This window comes from Mus caroli, chromosome 4, assembly GCF_900094665.2.
Source record: "Mus caroli chromosome 4, CAROLI_EIJ_v1.1, whole genome shotgun sequence".
NCBI lineage: Eukaryota > Metazoa > Chordata > Mammalia > Rodentia > Muridae > Mus > Mus caroli.
In genome coordinates, this window is record NC_034573.1 from 90,928,066 (window position 1) to 90,943,941 (window position 15,876).

Here is a 15,876-nt window from a genome sequence, read left to right on the forward strand (position 1 = left end):
TTAAAACCATGGGGGGTGGGGGAATATTTATTCCTTTGATGAGATAATATACTTTTCCTTCATAGAAACTCTGCTCCTAGATCTGCCTCTGCAGCGCTGATGGGAGGTTCTGTTAGGTCTAATCACATTTCTGAGCTCTTCCTCTTTGTCTTTTTCTTCTCCTCTTCTTCCACTGGATGCTGGCCAGCAGTTACATATGCTTTCTCTGGTACTTTGGGCTGAGTCTCTTCCCCACCATGTGGCTGCTTACCAATGGTGCCCTTTCTTTCTTCTGATTCTCCATCTCCTTCATCACTGAGGCAGCTGAGATTTCCATCTTGCCCACCCTGAGGTTTTACTTTTAAACACTTATAAAAACGTCTGTGAGCGTTCCTCTGAGTTCATCCTTCAAGTTTTCTATTGAGATGGAGACTCTACAGCAGCAGCTGGGTGCTTTTAATTGTTTTATCTCATGCTTCACACACACACAAAAAAAACTTCACTCAGGAAAAGCATTGTAGAGGGGGATTGTTCCCCAGCTCATGTTAAATCCGACTTGAACATGGTATCAGGAGTGGGGATCTAGTGGGCCTTTTTGACTGAGAAGGAGCCTCATGCAAGAGTTTCAAGAGAGCTGCCTTGCCCTCCCACCATGTCAACACACAGGCTAAGAAGATGACTTCTGTGAGCCAGGAAGTGGCTTTCACCGGTCACCAAACCTGTCAAATCTTTGATCCAGGACTTCCACTCTTTACAGCTGCAAGAAGCAAACTTCTTTTGTTTTTAAGCCACCCAGTGTATGACAGTTTGTAACAGCAGCCCATGTGGACCCAGCCAGAGGTTAAGTGATTTCCACACATCAGCAGCTGGAGGAGCTGAGGCTTGAAGCCACAGGGTCCATGGCTTTTACCCACAGGCCAGAGAGATGAGAAGAGTTTCTGGAGGTGGGGAAGGGAGACTCTGAAAGTTTATTTCTGGCAAGGAAAAGCAAGATGAAGAGACACTGAGGTGAAGATGAAGGTGTCTAAGGCACATGGTATCCACCTTCTCAGGAGACAGAGAGAAGTGAAGGCAGAGAGTGAGCGGTCTGGTAGGATCTGGGAACTTGTGGAAAGCAGCTGAGATTTACAACCAGGCAGTGAGATGAACAGGTCGAGACAAATATGAGTCTGCACAAATACAAGTGGGGTCATGTAGCAGACGAGGCCAAAGGGCTCGGATTTCACCAAGCTCTTGTCCTGAGTTAGGGAAATGGGACAGTGAAGCTTAACCTCAAAGGAGTCAGGGGAGACTGTAGGTAGGGCATAGAAGATACACACAGCAAAGGAGGAGCTGGGAAATGGGAGGGCGGGCTTAACATCCTGTCAGCCATGCTGACAATGTAGGCAAGGACTGTGGCGTGTGACACCTGAGGTCTGTTGACTGGCCACCCTACTCAAGGCTCTCATTAAAATGGGGTCCCAAAGCTTTCCAACACTCATGGGTTTTCTTGGTTTAATAGTGAAAGCCCTTAACTCTCCTCCGGCTTTCTGTGCCTATGGCACTAGAACGAGGCTCAATAAAATGCTCCACAGGTGGGCTTCAAAGGCTTAGCATGAAACATTAACACAAGCCCCTCATTCTCTCTCTTAATATTGAGTACACGTTAAGTCACCATGGGTATACTGGGCTAAATATATTCACAATTAATTCTACCTGTTGTTATTTTGTGTTCTGTGAACTGCTTCGAATGAGACCCAAACTGTATTGCTGTTGGCCAACGCTGGTCTTCCAAGCAACAGTGATATTAAACTCAGGCTAAATGTGGGAGGCCCACACGAGGCGGTAAGCAGGAGCTCCTGTGGGCAGAACTCTCAGCTCTTCTGAGAGAAAGGGGATAGAGCTGGTAAGGCTTAGCAGGAAATGGTTAGGAAGGGTCAGGAAGACATGGCCTGAATGAGGAAAGGGGTCCTCTGGGCTGTGTGCAGATTACAAGATGTGCCACTGAATGGGGCTCGAAAGGCCCCACACGTCTGCTGTGAGTCCAGATGTCTAGAAGATGTCAGACTCCAGTGACCGACCATAAGGGCTGACCCTGGGGCCACTTCCGATTCAAACACCGTTTAGGTGTCCTGGCTTTGTACCAGGCCATTTACAACCTCCCTTACTTCCCATCCCCCATCCCCCACTCCCCTCACCCGCCCACCCCCCGCTGTTTCCACCAGTCTCTCCCAGAACACCAAGGCCAAATACATCCTGCCTCCCCGTTTTTCCCTAAGGCCAGTGAGAGGGCTCAGTGGGCAAAGGCGCTTGCCACTAAGTCTAAAGACCTGAGTTTGGGTCCCGGAACCCACTTGTTATAAAAGGATAGATTCTATTTCCTCAAATTGCCCTTCGACCTCTGCGCTTGGCGCTGGGGCATACTTGCCTACAAACATACATACACAATTAAACCCCGTCCCCAGCCCTTGACTACCTAGAGCTAAGACTGACTCCCACCCCCAGCCCTGTAGGAGATGTCTGGTAGCAATTAGGAAGGCAGCCACATGATACAGCCTGACTCCTGTGGCCGGCAAGCCAGGAAGTCTAGATCTTAACTCAGATTTGCCTGTTGGGTTTTGTTGTTGTTTGTTGGAGTTTAAGGCATATCAGACATTCTTAGGCTTTAGTTTCTTCACTCTTTGGTTTCATAATACTGATCTAAAACTATAATCCTAGGTGCGGTATTAATGAGGTATAACAGAAGCAGAGTTGCTTTGGTAACGGTAGGTCACATAAAAGAAATGGAGCGGGCTAGAGAAATGGCTCAGAGCATAAGAGTCCCTTTCAGGGGGGTCTGCACGTGGTTCCCACGCAGGCAGCTCACAAGCACCTGTAACTCCAGCTCCAGACGATGATCATGGCTGCCCAGGGCACTTGCACATGCATGCACATGCGTGAAGACGAATTAACTATAATAAGAATAAAATTTTAAAGGAAAGAAATGTACTGTTGGAATCTGAGGAAGGGAAGAGCTGCGGAAGGAGGAAATCAGGGGGCAGGACAAGGTGCCACAGAGAGAGACAGGGCACTCCGGGGCACTTAGTCTCTGTCCGCTGAGTAGAAAGCTCCCCACCCCCACTCCCAAGCGCCAGCAAAGGCAGGACAGGCCTTTCCATCAGAGAACAGATACCTGGCTTTGAGACCTTTCCTTCAGCTGAATTTTAAAAAAAGGGGGCGAGGGGAGTTTCCAGGGAAAACACCCTAGACAAAATCTGATTCTGCTGTTAACGAACTACTTGAGATTTTAAGTCTGTCCAACACCAAAAGGAAGATTTTGTATGGTGAAAAGCCGTAATTCCTCCCAGACTGGCTCTCCCTCCAAGCCTTCCCCCACCTAGCATGTTGAACGGTGGAGAATGTGGAATCCCAAGAATGGACTATGTAGGAGGGACTTGTGCTCGCTTCTAGTGCAGTGGGCTGGGATCGCTGAACCCCAGAACTGCCCTGAGGCCAGTCACACTTTATTTTAAAACTTCACTTTTGGCCTTCTGTAGGAAGGAACTCTCAGCCCCATTTTACAGAGGAGAAAAACTGAGGCTCAGAAGGGCACAGTCCAAAGCCCACCCTTCCCCCCAAAAGTGTTTCCTGTGGAAGACTTTTTTTTTTTAATACAAGCTTGGACATGAGGAGTGACCTGGCAATTGTTCAAGCTAGAGCATTGGAGGATACATGTAGGGGCGCAGTAAAGCCCCACTTTGATTTATAAAATGTCCATCTGTAGATCAACAACTGTCTTTTCATCCATCCATCCATCCATCCATCCATCCATCCATCCATCCATCCATGCATTGTATCTAACTGAAGATATGGTTTTTTATATAGATCCTATATGGGCAGTGCTAAGTCTAGGACAGTATGCTCGGAACTTTCCCATAGCTCCACCCACCAGCTCTTTACAGTGTGGAATTTTCTCTGTTATTTGAAATATTTGCCATGAATCGATATGATCAAATGTGCTCACCCCAGGGCCCCACCATTTGCATCCGTCTTGGTACGACGCCCGCCCCATTCACTTCCTGTCCACCCAGGCCCCAAGGCGCCCGCCCATCCACCTCAAATGCTTACTTTTTCTTTATTGACAATTAAACTTTCTCCAAAGAGTGGTGGCATTCACTGCCCAATCTGATAAAGGGATCACAATGCGTGTCCTTTGGAATTTCCTTTCTCCTCCCCTGTAATGAATTATTTGGTACTTTCTGGGCTCATGACAATGATTCTAGAGTGATATTGTGCAAAGATCCCAGCCAGCTGAAGGGCTGTAGGACCACAGTTATTATGGGAAGATCCAGTGTACAACCTCAGGATATAGCTCTGGGGATTAATTCAAGGCTGGTATTTCCACGCTAGGTTTTTTTTTCTTTCCTCAGAAAAAGGCAAAAATGTGGACTTATGTAAAATCTGTTTTTTAAATGTTGACTGAATTCTTTTTTTAATGCTGTACAGATCAAAGTACACTGCATGACATTCTCAAAGAATTAATAAAAAAATAGTTTTTAAAATACTGTACAGGCAAACAAATGCCACCAGGTGAGGCCCACAGCGTTGAAGGTGGGGTAGGAAATGTGGTCTCAGGCCACAGTTCTAGACAGATCTCTAGCTTCTCTGCCATTAACGCAACCCATACCTCACCTGGACCTGGGCAGCCTGTGCCTTTGCCAGTGTCTCCCTACCCCACTAGGGCATCCTGCAGGGGTCTGTTTCACTAGCATATCTATTCAACTCCTAATTCCAGCCTCAGTCAACACCGCCTTTCCCAGGATCCCCTTAGAAACTGCTCCTGGGCTCCAGTTTGCATCTCTGCAGCAGTCTCCCCCACGTTGAAATCTTTCTGTTAGATCTTGCACATTGGAAGAAAGATAAAAAAGGATGTTGTTGCTGCTATCAGCTATGACTTTGGATGAGTCTGGGTCATTGTGTATCCCAGAGCTTTGCACGACATGTAGATTCTCTTCTTGGGAGAATTCCCTCAGTTGCAATCCCCCTCCTTTCCAGCCCCCATGGACAGCGCTGGGTCCCCTCCCTCTGCCTGTGCCCAGCAGTGTTGTTCAGTCTGTCAGTCCTCCTGAGACAGCCCAGTAACTCTGCCTCCCATTATTCATCTCCTCCAATGGATCATGAACTGCTTGCCTAGTGGAGGGCCTAGCCTGGTGCCCTTGATTAGGTAGTGCTCAATGGCTGTTAGGAAATGACAAGGACAGAGGGAAGAAAGAAAAGACAATGAGAGAAAGAAGGGAAGAAAGAACAGGGCCATAGACCTCCCCCGCCCTTTCCAAAAACTATGGCAGATCTGGGGCTCAGCACTCAAGAAAAGACCAAAGACCCAGGTTTGATTCCCAGTACCCCATGGTGACTCTCAACAGCCTATTACTCTACTTCAGGGGCATTTTTTTGTCCTCCTTGGGCACTAAGCATACACATGATACACTTATATATATATATATATATATATTCAGGCAAAACCAGTTATCACATACACTTCTTTTTAAGAGAGCCAGGTACTAGGTTGAAGTTACAACAGCTGTATTGTGCTACAGGCCAAAGGTCCCAGGTCACTGTCCCTACCCTAGCAAGACTTCTTCATCCCAGCATTTCAGGAAGCTCTTGACTTCTGGGCCCAGGAACCAGCATTTGATAGGAGTCTCTGTGTCTCCTTCCACCTTTCCTCTTTCTTAATGACCCACCAGAAGGACCACCCAGAGGATTGCTCTAAGAGCGCCACTGTAAAAGAAACAGGGTGGCTCATATAATAGACACTTCCTTCCTCCCCAGAGTTAGATGCTGGAAGACTGAGACCAGGGTGCCAGCCCAGGCTAGTTCTGGTGAGACCTGCTCCCAGTCCAGGCTGCCAACTTCTTGCTATGTCCTCACAAAGAAATAATAACATTCACTGGGTTTCCTTTGATATGGATTAGCCCCCTTCACAAGGGCTCTACCCTCATGCTCTAGCTACCTTCCAGAAGCCTGGATCTTCATGCCATCACACTGTGGGGATAGGATTTCAAAATGCACCATAGAGACACAAAGAGCCAAGTGGTTCTGCAAAGCCATGCTGAGAGTCGAGAGTGGGCCAGAGGCCCACAGGAGGTTCAGCTCAGAAAAATCTCAATGAAAACAGCGGGGCAGGATTTTAAACCAACCTTACAGTCAAGAAAGCCAAGTTCAAAAATCATTTTATAATCAGAATGAAAAAAAAAAAAAAAAAAAGAAAGTAAATGAAGAGGTCACCTCTCTCTCTCTCTCTCTCTCTCTTTTGTTTTTGTTTTTTGAGACAGGGTTTTCCTGTGTAGCCCTGGCTGTCCTGGGACTCACTCTGTAGACCAGGCTGGCCTTGAACTCAGAAATCCACCTGCCTCTGCCTCCCAAGTGCTGGGATTAAAGGCGTGTGCCACCACCGCCCAGCATGGATTTGTCAGTTTTAATGGCTACATATGGGCCAAGGATTTTGTGGAACCTGTGAAAACTTTCTCATCCCATGTTACAGCTAGGACCCCGGCTAACAGGGAAGTGATCTGGCCTTCTGCTCTTCCAGAGCCACGCTGTGGTGGGCTAGCAGACTGCATTTGAGCAATAGTTCTCTGAAGAAGGCACTGTAGTCCAGAGAAATGGCCCCATTGTGGGGAACGTCAGGCCTCAGCTCTGGACGTGGGCACAGATCTCTGGGCAAGAGCCTTGTTGTACCACTGAGCACCACCCATGGACCTGGGTAACAGAGGGCTCCATTTGCTGGTTGAAAATGCTTCGAGACAGGAGTAAGGGAGGAGACAGGAGTAGGGTAAGGGAGAAGGTTAGGCCAGAAATGGTTCACCTTGGGCCTGGGTAAAAGGGACACAAGCTTGGATCTGCAGAGAAAAAAAAAATTCTTTGAATGCCCCCATACCCAAAATACCAGTATGAAAGACACATTGCCACCCTGGCGGGCAGGGCAAGGGGCTGGGACAAGAGACTTAGTGTTCTCATGGAGCTCAGGCCCTGTGCAACACACACCTGTACCTGTTCTTGCTGTTCCTCAGCATCCTCATGGAATGAGGAAGTAGTCTAGGCAACCAGGGAGGTCCCTTCCTCCTTCAACAACATACATCTCTTGGAGTGCTGTGAACCCAGAATGTGAGTTTCAGCACCACTGGACAAAAGGGGCAGGGAGGGAGGGAGGGAGGGAGGGAGGGAGGGAGAAGGAGGTGCAAAGAGAGGGAAAGAAGGAGCCTTGGGTGATAGAGCCCTTGAGCAGACATCTAGTTCAGGGGAGGGGTGTGTGTGCAGGTGTGTGTCCCAAGAATGAGCAGGAGCCCTGTCAGAGGGAGGGCCGGACACCAGCCGCTCAAATGTACCTGCTGGAGAGATGTTTTAGTGAGAGGCCTCAAGCTGAGCCTGAGCACCTGAAAGCAGCGAGGTGACAGTGACACTTGAAGTGACAGTGACACTCGGGAATACTGGCTGGGTTCTTTCCAGAGGCCACAGCAGCTGCCTTGAGGTGCCCCAGACTAGATCTGAGGAGCTCCCAGAAGTCCTAGCAGAGCACAAGTGGGTAGTGAGGAACGGGGTACATTACCAGTCTAAAAGGAGAGTAGAGGCTGGCAAATGAGAGAGAGATCCACAATCGCTGGAGAGAGAGCGAGTATGTGTAGGAAGGTGGCCAAATTGGTCCCATTACTCAGATGGTCAGACTCAGGTGACAAAGGTGGAATTAGAACCCAGTTCTGCCCAACTCCAGGGCATTTGTCATTTTTAATTTGTCCTTGTTCCCACAGTCTATGTGCCCTTGCTTGAGTTAAGGGTAAGGAAGGGGAGGGGAGGTGTCTAAGAACAGAGAAATAGCTGAGGAGATTGGCAGGGGTAAAGAGAATGTGTTGTAAGTGTTTCCCTACCCATGCAAGATGGCAGCCAAGTTTTTCAAGTGGATTTTTCTCTTGTTGCCTAAAAAGACTTTTCTTTCTCTCTTTTTCTTTTTTCTTTTCTCCCCTCCTTCTGTTCTTTCTTTCTCCCTTTCTCCCTTTCTCCCTTTCTTTCTTTCTTTCTTTCTTTCTTTCTTTCTTTCTTTCTTTCTTTCTCCCTTTCTTTTCTTTCTTCTTTCTTTCTTTCTTTCTTTCTTTTCTCTTTCTTTCTTTTCTCTTTCTTTCTTTCTTTCTTTCTTTCTTTCTTTCTTTCTTTCTTTCTTTCTTTAATACTCAATGATGTTAAAGCAAATATTTAATCTCTTAGAACCTCATTTGGCTCAGCAAACACAATGAGAACAGTAACAGTCCTACCTTGTTAGGTAGCTGGTAAAGGACAATTACTCTTATTTAAGATCTTGGTTCGAATGTATCTGAAACACATTAAACATTCTCCAGGAGGGAGCAGAGTGGGTGTGGTGCCACATGCCTGTAGCCGAGCACTCAGGAGGCTGAAATGGACAAGTGAGGATCTGAGGCCTGTCAGGGCCCTGTAGTGAGACCCAGTCTCTAAACAAGTAAACCAAAACTAACAAAACTCAAGCCTTCCTGTAATGCTACTGTGTGACCCTCCTCCTTCCTGGCCCCTCACAATCAACATCTGGCCAGTCTCCTGCCCTTCCCTGATGCCTTCCTGTATCCTCTCCATTCCAGAACCACTTCCAGGATGCGTCTTCCTAGGGCTGGCGAATGCCTTTGATCAAGTACATCACTAGTTCGTCTGCAACAAAATCTCTCAGGCTCAGGAAGCCAACCCTTCCCTGGGGTGATTGTTTCAATGGGCTAGTTTGCAGAGCCATCATAAAGCCATCACAGCTGGGCCTGGTGGGTTTGTGGGCTGCTGGGAATGGCTGAACAAGTTTCCCCATGTGTGCCTGCGTTTTGAAAATTGACTTTGGGATGTGCATCAAAGCCTTCTTTCTACCCAAAGCACAAACCGAGCCCTTGAGAATCCGCCAACTATTAAATGGCATTTACTACCACTCAAGAATGCCTCCTGCTACCTAGAGGGAGACAGATAAGTCTATGAAAGGTCAGGGTGGGAGACTTCCTCTCAGGACTCCTGACTACTCCTGTGCCCCTTAGGGGAAGCCTGTGGGCCCTTGCTCAGGGCCCATAAAAGAAAATATATAACTTGACTACAGAGAAACCCAATATACATAAAATATAATAATTACAATTTGAAAAGCCAAGTGCGTAACACAGCCATGTGGGTTTTACTTTATTAACTCATTAAATTACACATTTTAGAAGCTGATGTAGCAACCATGGGCATCTCAAACGCGACCAACATAAATAACATTTCACAATATCTATAGCAAGTAAAATATAATCTGAAACGATCTATTCTTTCTTATTGGAGGCAGTGTCACGAGGACTGAGCACAAACCGTGGTTTCTCGCCAACGCTGACAACTGAAAACAAAACGTCAAGCAAAGATGTCACCCTCCCCATCCCTCCGCCCACCCCTCCCACCACGCCCCCAATTCAAGCACAGACTTGTCTTAAATTCTATAAATGGGAATTCAGGGTTGTTGACCCAGGATAAGCATCCGAGTTCTAGCTTACTCTTACTCTTACCTTTGAAGAGTCCTCATCACATCCTTTCTGCCCTAGAGGCCCAATCCTATAGATACCACCCTTCTCAGCTGGCCCATGCCCAGGCTGCCTGATCCCTGCCAGGAGCTGCGGAAGAGAAGTTCCAAGGAAGCAGTGTCAACAATGGCTGGAACAGGGAAGGACAGGACATTGTGGGGTGCACAGTGCCGCTGAACCCATGCTGGGTCCCTCACCTGACTCAAGTATCGCCTGACTCAAGCCCGGGTTGTGGTGTCAACACTGCTTATCCTAGCTCCTCTCTTCCTCACTCAGGGCTTATGGGCATCTCTGCCTTCCAAGTCAGGAGAGCCCTACCTCAGCGTAATACCCTAACCTCAGTGTAATCAGCTGCCTGCTAGAGGAGGCTTAAGACACGTAACCCTTGTAATCTGTCTGGCTCACAAGCACCGGACACCATTCGCCCCCTCGTCCCCTCCAAGCCCTGCAGGTGGCTCATTGACCTTTGATATTTATTTTCTAAAAGATCCCATGAACGACAAATGAAAACAGTATGTTAAAAATTCAAACACAGGGGTGGGTGGGGGGACTGAGAGGAGGAGGGAGGGAAACCTCCATTGGGATGTAAAGTAAGTTAATTAGTTAAGGAAAAAAGAAAAAGAAATTGAAGCATGAGCAAGGTAAAGGCATCTGCCATCAAGCTGGATGACCTAAGTTTAGTATCCATGTTAGGAGAAGAGAATACGCCATGGTACTGGTGAACACACGCATACACACACACACGCATACACACACACACACACACACACACACACACACGCATACACACACACACACACACACACACACACACACAATGCTCACTAAATAAATCAATTGAAACGCAATAAAAAGTCAAACAATAATGATAGTTTTATCAAAAATGATAAAATGCCCTTCTTCCACACACCCCCAACGTCATAACTGGTAAATGTAGACCCAGTCAAACTCTACCCAACTTGAAACTGTATCTTTTAAACTTTCCCCAAAGATTAGGAGGGCTACATCCTCCTAGGTGGAAGGTTGTTGAGGCAAGGAACAGGCAATGAGAGAAGCAGGTAGGAACTCCCGAGAGCCCCAGCCAGTATCCTGCGAGATGGTCATATCACTGTGGAAGGGAAGGGGAATCAAGGGCTGCTCTCCATCTTCATGAAACAAACTCTCCCCGTGCCACAGCTCTCTGCTCTTTGTCACTTGAGGTCAGAGGCCCAACCCAGAAATCTATACTTAAGGAAACTCAGCAGACACAAATACACACACACACACACACACACACACACACACACACATGCATGCACGCATCCATGTACATACATACGCACAGGTGCATACACACATAAACACACATACATGCAGACTCACACATTCACACACATATATACACACTCACAATACTTTTACACACACTCATGTCTAATTGGGAGCCAATAAGTTGCATTTACTTTTACTCCAGAGAAAAACTGAGGGGGCCTGAAACTTTTTATTTTCCCTGACCTTGCCTATGTCCCCAGAAAGCCTGTTGTGGGCTAGAAGCAGGTAAGACAGTCAAGGGCTCCTAGGAGAAAACCCAGGGGGTACTTTTTCTTGAAGCAAGAATACTTTTCCTCAGGACCAGTGAGCTACAGCTGTCTGAGCATCACATGAATATCTACTTGAAACCCTGGGACTACATTTACTTTATTTGGAAATATGACCTGTGTATTTTTAGAGGAGGAACCCTCTTCTCTTTCATCTGTGGAGACCAGAAGCCATTCCACACCAGGCCTAACAGAAGCCTTTCAGTCCGTCCTTCACCCAGGCGAGTCCGAGCCACAGAGAAATTAGGCTTCAACTGTAAAGCACACAGCTGATCAGCAGTGTGTCTGGGCTCCCATTCCAGACGCCTTGGCCTTCTAGCTTCCTCCCATTTCCTCTACCACAAGAAGAGCACAGCATGGGTCTCTCTGCCTGAGGTCCAGGGCTAGACAGCTCTGCCCAATCCCAGTGTTACGTCCAAGATGCTACACACAGTGACCGACCTTTGTACCTTTCACTTCCTCCTCTGTGCACTGGAGATTTTGAGGAACCGACCCAAACATGGCTGTAAGGACTAAGGGTGCCGGGTGGACGTACGTTTGCACTATTCTTATGTCTAGTTGCTCCTATTTCACACCCAGAATTGAATGTATCTGCAGCAGCTGTGTCTGCATGACCCCACAAATATTAGTGAGAAAGTACTGTTGTCAAATCCTTTACCATGAAGAGAGTGCACCAGGCCCCCTTTCAGATGATGTAATGCATGCCAAGGTTAGCTTTCCTGGGTCTTATTCTTCTGCTTCCTTGCAATGCTGGGAACAAACCACTAGTCTACAGTGCTAGCCCTGAGCTCTGAGCTTTATGAGTTAGCATAGTTTTAGACACAGAAGTACTTAGTACACAGAAGTAGATGTATCCCCTACCTCCCTAGGCATGAAAGAGTGAAGATGCCGCTTCCTTCTGCTACAGAGCAGAACCATATGCCTTGCACACACTCTTAAGCGACTGGGACCAGTACAGAGCCTGGCACATATCAGAAGCACGATGCAATTTTGATGCACACTGGAATGGGCGAGCCTGAAGCAAGCATCTTGTTGCAAAAAGCATGGGGTGGCAGCAAGCGCTCTATCCCCTTCTTAACATGCTCTGCGGGGAGCCAATAGCTGAGCCTCTGTTCTTACTGCCTGGCCCATCAGGCCCAATCCAGGGCTCAGATGATAACTGAAGTATGTGTGTTCCTCCTTCAGCTAAAACAAATGTAGTAATGAACGTTGTGGGCCAGGGGAGGCAAACAGGGCAGGGAGATGGCTCATCTGTCTTCTTAATTGTCAACTCTGCCATAATAAGACTTCCCCTCCTGTTCTACCTTAGGCTCATGCTGAACTGAGACAATCCAAGATATCCATCTTGTAGTCATGAATAGTGGCCTTCACAAAATGCCAGAGATAGAGTGAGGCTGCTGCGTGGCTCAGAGAGGCTGGGCATACCAGAGGGAGCCTGAGCCTGAGAGTCAGTAGTCTGGAATCTTTGCTCTTAACTAGCTGTGGGAACTCAGCAGTTACTGTACCTCTCTGACCTCTGTTTTCTGGAAAATTACAGTCCCCAAGGTTTGGGAAATGGGGTGAGTCAAGTGGGAATTGTATGCATGACACTGTAAAGTTACATGCACTGGAGAAGAGGACCCATAATTTTCTCAAAGATGCATGTACGTTATCCCTCCTCCATTAAAAATAAAGACATACTAGATGATTTCGATCTCAAAAATAATCTATTGAGCACTTTCTATGTGTCCTTGCTCTGTGCCAAGCTCTTGAGATTCAAATATGACCAGAGAGTCCAGCATAAGGGGTCCTCAGTGCCACAGATGCTCATCACTACAGGCACATGTCCCAAGACCACTGGAAACAAAGGAAAGGCAGCTTTTAATTCATGTGGTCAAGACTGTCTGTGGAGAAGCTCAAGCTTATGGTTGAGGTTGGTGGCAGCACGTGCATTCACTGCGTGAGGACGTGGAGAGCAGACAGGCAGTGTGTGCTAGAGGAATGTGGAGTGGCACACAGCAGTTGCAGAAGGCCAAGGGAGGGGTAGGAAGGCGGAAATGAGGTTAGAAAGGTTGGCAGGGGCCAGGTCCGACGCTATGTGGGCACCCCTCCCCACCCCACATCCTCTTTCCCGCAACGTGGATCCAACTGCACAGGACTGGATGAACCACCACTTCCAATGCTATTTCCTTGAATGCTGAGCAAAGGTTTTTGCAAGCTGCGAGTTAGATATGACAGCAGGAAACAGCATGGGAAAGAACCATTGCTCTGAACCCTTAACAAAGGTGTAGGTAGAAAGCTCCCATCATGTTATTTTTCTCTGTGCATTTGGCCTAGACAGGGGCCTCTAATAGGCCAACATCATGACTGAGAAAGGAAGACACACACTGATTAGCCCAGTCAGTGGAATGCAGAGCTAAGGGCCATGCCTATCTGGCTTTTGGTTCTCCTCCGCAAACAAAGGCTTTCAGTTCCTGCACAGGACTTGCTGCTGAGCAGGGTCCTCTCTTAGGCTGCTTCCATCTGAAAGTCAATCCACCATCTAACCAGTTAGCTTTCAGCCTTCAAACTGACGCTCAGCCCATCCCCAGTTCTCAGGGAACCCAAGTTTAGAATCAGAGAACGCAGCAGAATTCTACACCAGAGTGATGTGATTCACTCCGTCTTGGTCACTGGACTGCAAGCTTCCTGAAGCCAGTGTACGGTTCTGTTTATCTTTGTATCTGAAAACCTTGCCTGATGTCTAGTTCTGAACTTTTTTTGTGCTTTTCCTCTGGCTTTTACTTCATTCCCACAACTCACTGTCCCTGAGACACATCACGCCTCCTTGAGGTAGGAGGCTGGACTTTAAGAGCAATGCCAAAGTGGACCCCACCTCTGCTTCCTTGGGAAGCAACATGCTTCTCTGTGCCCTGTCTTGAGAAGCTAAGGAACCCAATTTGGTTTACTCAGGTAGGTCCTCCGGTATTGCACTTTACACTAGAGATGCCTTTTCTCTTGGCTATAACCCCATCACTGGCTGCAGGTGATTCTCCCCTGGTTCTGTTTGGTGCATAGGACTTTGCACAAGCCTCAGAGGACATCTTTGAAATGGAATAGCCTCTTTCTCCTGGAAAATGCCCATCCTGGTCTTACAAGTCTGTATCCCAGGATGCTTGGGAAGTAGTAGTCTGTTTTTCTGCAGCCCAGGGTAGCACGATGAGAGTAGGTTCCAGCCAAGTGTAGAATGCATGGACTTTTCAGCTCCTGTCTGTAATTGGTCAGTCTGCAGCGACAAAGTTCTGGGGTCAAAGATTTGACCTTAAAGAAGATGGGGAGGGGAGGAGAGCTAACCAAGAGGCACACGGGCTTGGCAAAGTATCCTCAGCCAGCGCCTAGCACACGGATCCAGGGCAGCCCTCCTCCCTCTGCCCAAGGTCGCATCCCATCATAGCTCTAGAAACTTCAGCTAGGAGGAAGGAGGTGCGGGCTGGGAACCAGGCACGATGTTTTGCAAAATGAAAGAGACTCGGCGATATTTAGGTAGTCTTTGTAAGCCAGCCGGGAGGCGCCCCCAGTCCCACAAGCTGCATCCAGGACCGCAGCGTCCGTCTGAGGACAGCTGCGAGGGTCTGCACCACCTGAGTCTCAAGGACGACGAGGTCCCCCTTCTAAGGTCTCCTTAGTCCCCAGAGCTGGAAAGCAAGAGCGGGTACCCTCCTTCCCCGACCCTCCGGACTCCCGGCTCAGGCTGCCGCAGCCTCTGCAGGGACGCGGCGCTAGCAGGGGTCGCGGAGCGCAGCGGGCGCAGCCTGGGTCGCGCGTCCGGGGCGAGAGGACGCCAGACCACTTACCTTGGGGACCCGCGGGGTTCTGGCAGGAAGCGACCGCTGTGCAGGAGCAGCGCGAGCTCCCACCCGGCTTCGGGGTGCACGCAGCTGCAGCTGCACGGTCTTCCGTGGCACGATCCTCCTTCCTCTGCACCGTCCGCGTCCAGCACGCACCGCGCGCCGCCGCACCCTGCTGTCCCGGGCGCGCACACCCTCCGGGCGCCCTCAGGTCGCCGGGCTGGGCCTGGAGCCGGGGCGCAATAGCTGCGGGCACACCTACCGCGCCAGCTGCGGGACTGGGAGCGCAGGAGCCGGATCCTCGCCGCCGCCACCCGAGTCCCCGCCTTCCTGACGCGGCGCGGGCTTTGGTGTGTAGGAAGGGGCAGAATTGCGACACCGAGGGGAGGGTCTTAGCCTTGGACAGAGTTAAGAAGAAAAACTTTTGGAAAAGAAACCAGAAAAGTCCCAGCCTGTGTAAGGCGCTTTCCAGATTTCCCCAGGGCTCCCCCGTGCGTTTTTCTAAGTTTGTCTAGACTCTAGAGTCTAGACGTTTCTGTCCCCCACAATGGTGGAGAAACAGTATCAGACAGGGTAAGGGTAATAACTGCCCAAATCAGAACTCGAACCAAGGCCTGACAACAACTGAGATCCTGTGAGCAGTGGGGTCCTAGCACTGGTGTGGGAGTGTGAGAGTCGTTCACAACAGGACTTAGATGTCTCCTAAGCCATTTCCCTTCCATTTTCCTTCCAAATCCATGTTTCAGCTCCACATAAAAATCAGTCTTCTCTTCATACACCCATCTCCACAGCAGCTTTGTACCAATTAAAAGTTCCTAAGCTTGAATGGACAGATAGCTAAGGACCACTTCGGCCACCACCTGGAAAGAGAAGTGGACCAGAGAGAGGACCAACAGAAGAGGGAGGAAAGGAGATGGCAGCTGGCAGGTATCCAGAGCCCAGCTGTGACCTCCCCTGGCCCACCTTCCT

At 48.7% G+C, this 15,876-nt stretch overlaps 1 protein-coding gene across 1 annotated transcript in view; it reads right to left on the reverse strand.

The window, feature by feature from the left end:
- The window catches only part of Kank4 (KN motif and ankyrin repeat domains 4), a 63,267-nt gene extending 48,069 nt beyond the window's left edge, over positions 1–15,198 (reverse strand). The window contains exon 1 of the mRNA XM_021161381.2: positions 14,914–15,198. The gene's annotated coding sequence lies outside the window, so the exon portion shown is untranslated. The remainder of the gene's footprint in view (positions 1–14,913) is intronic.
- Between the last annotated feature and the right edge of the window lie 678 nt (positions 15,199–15,876).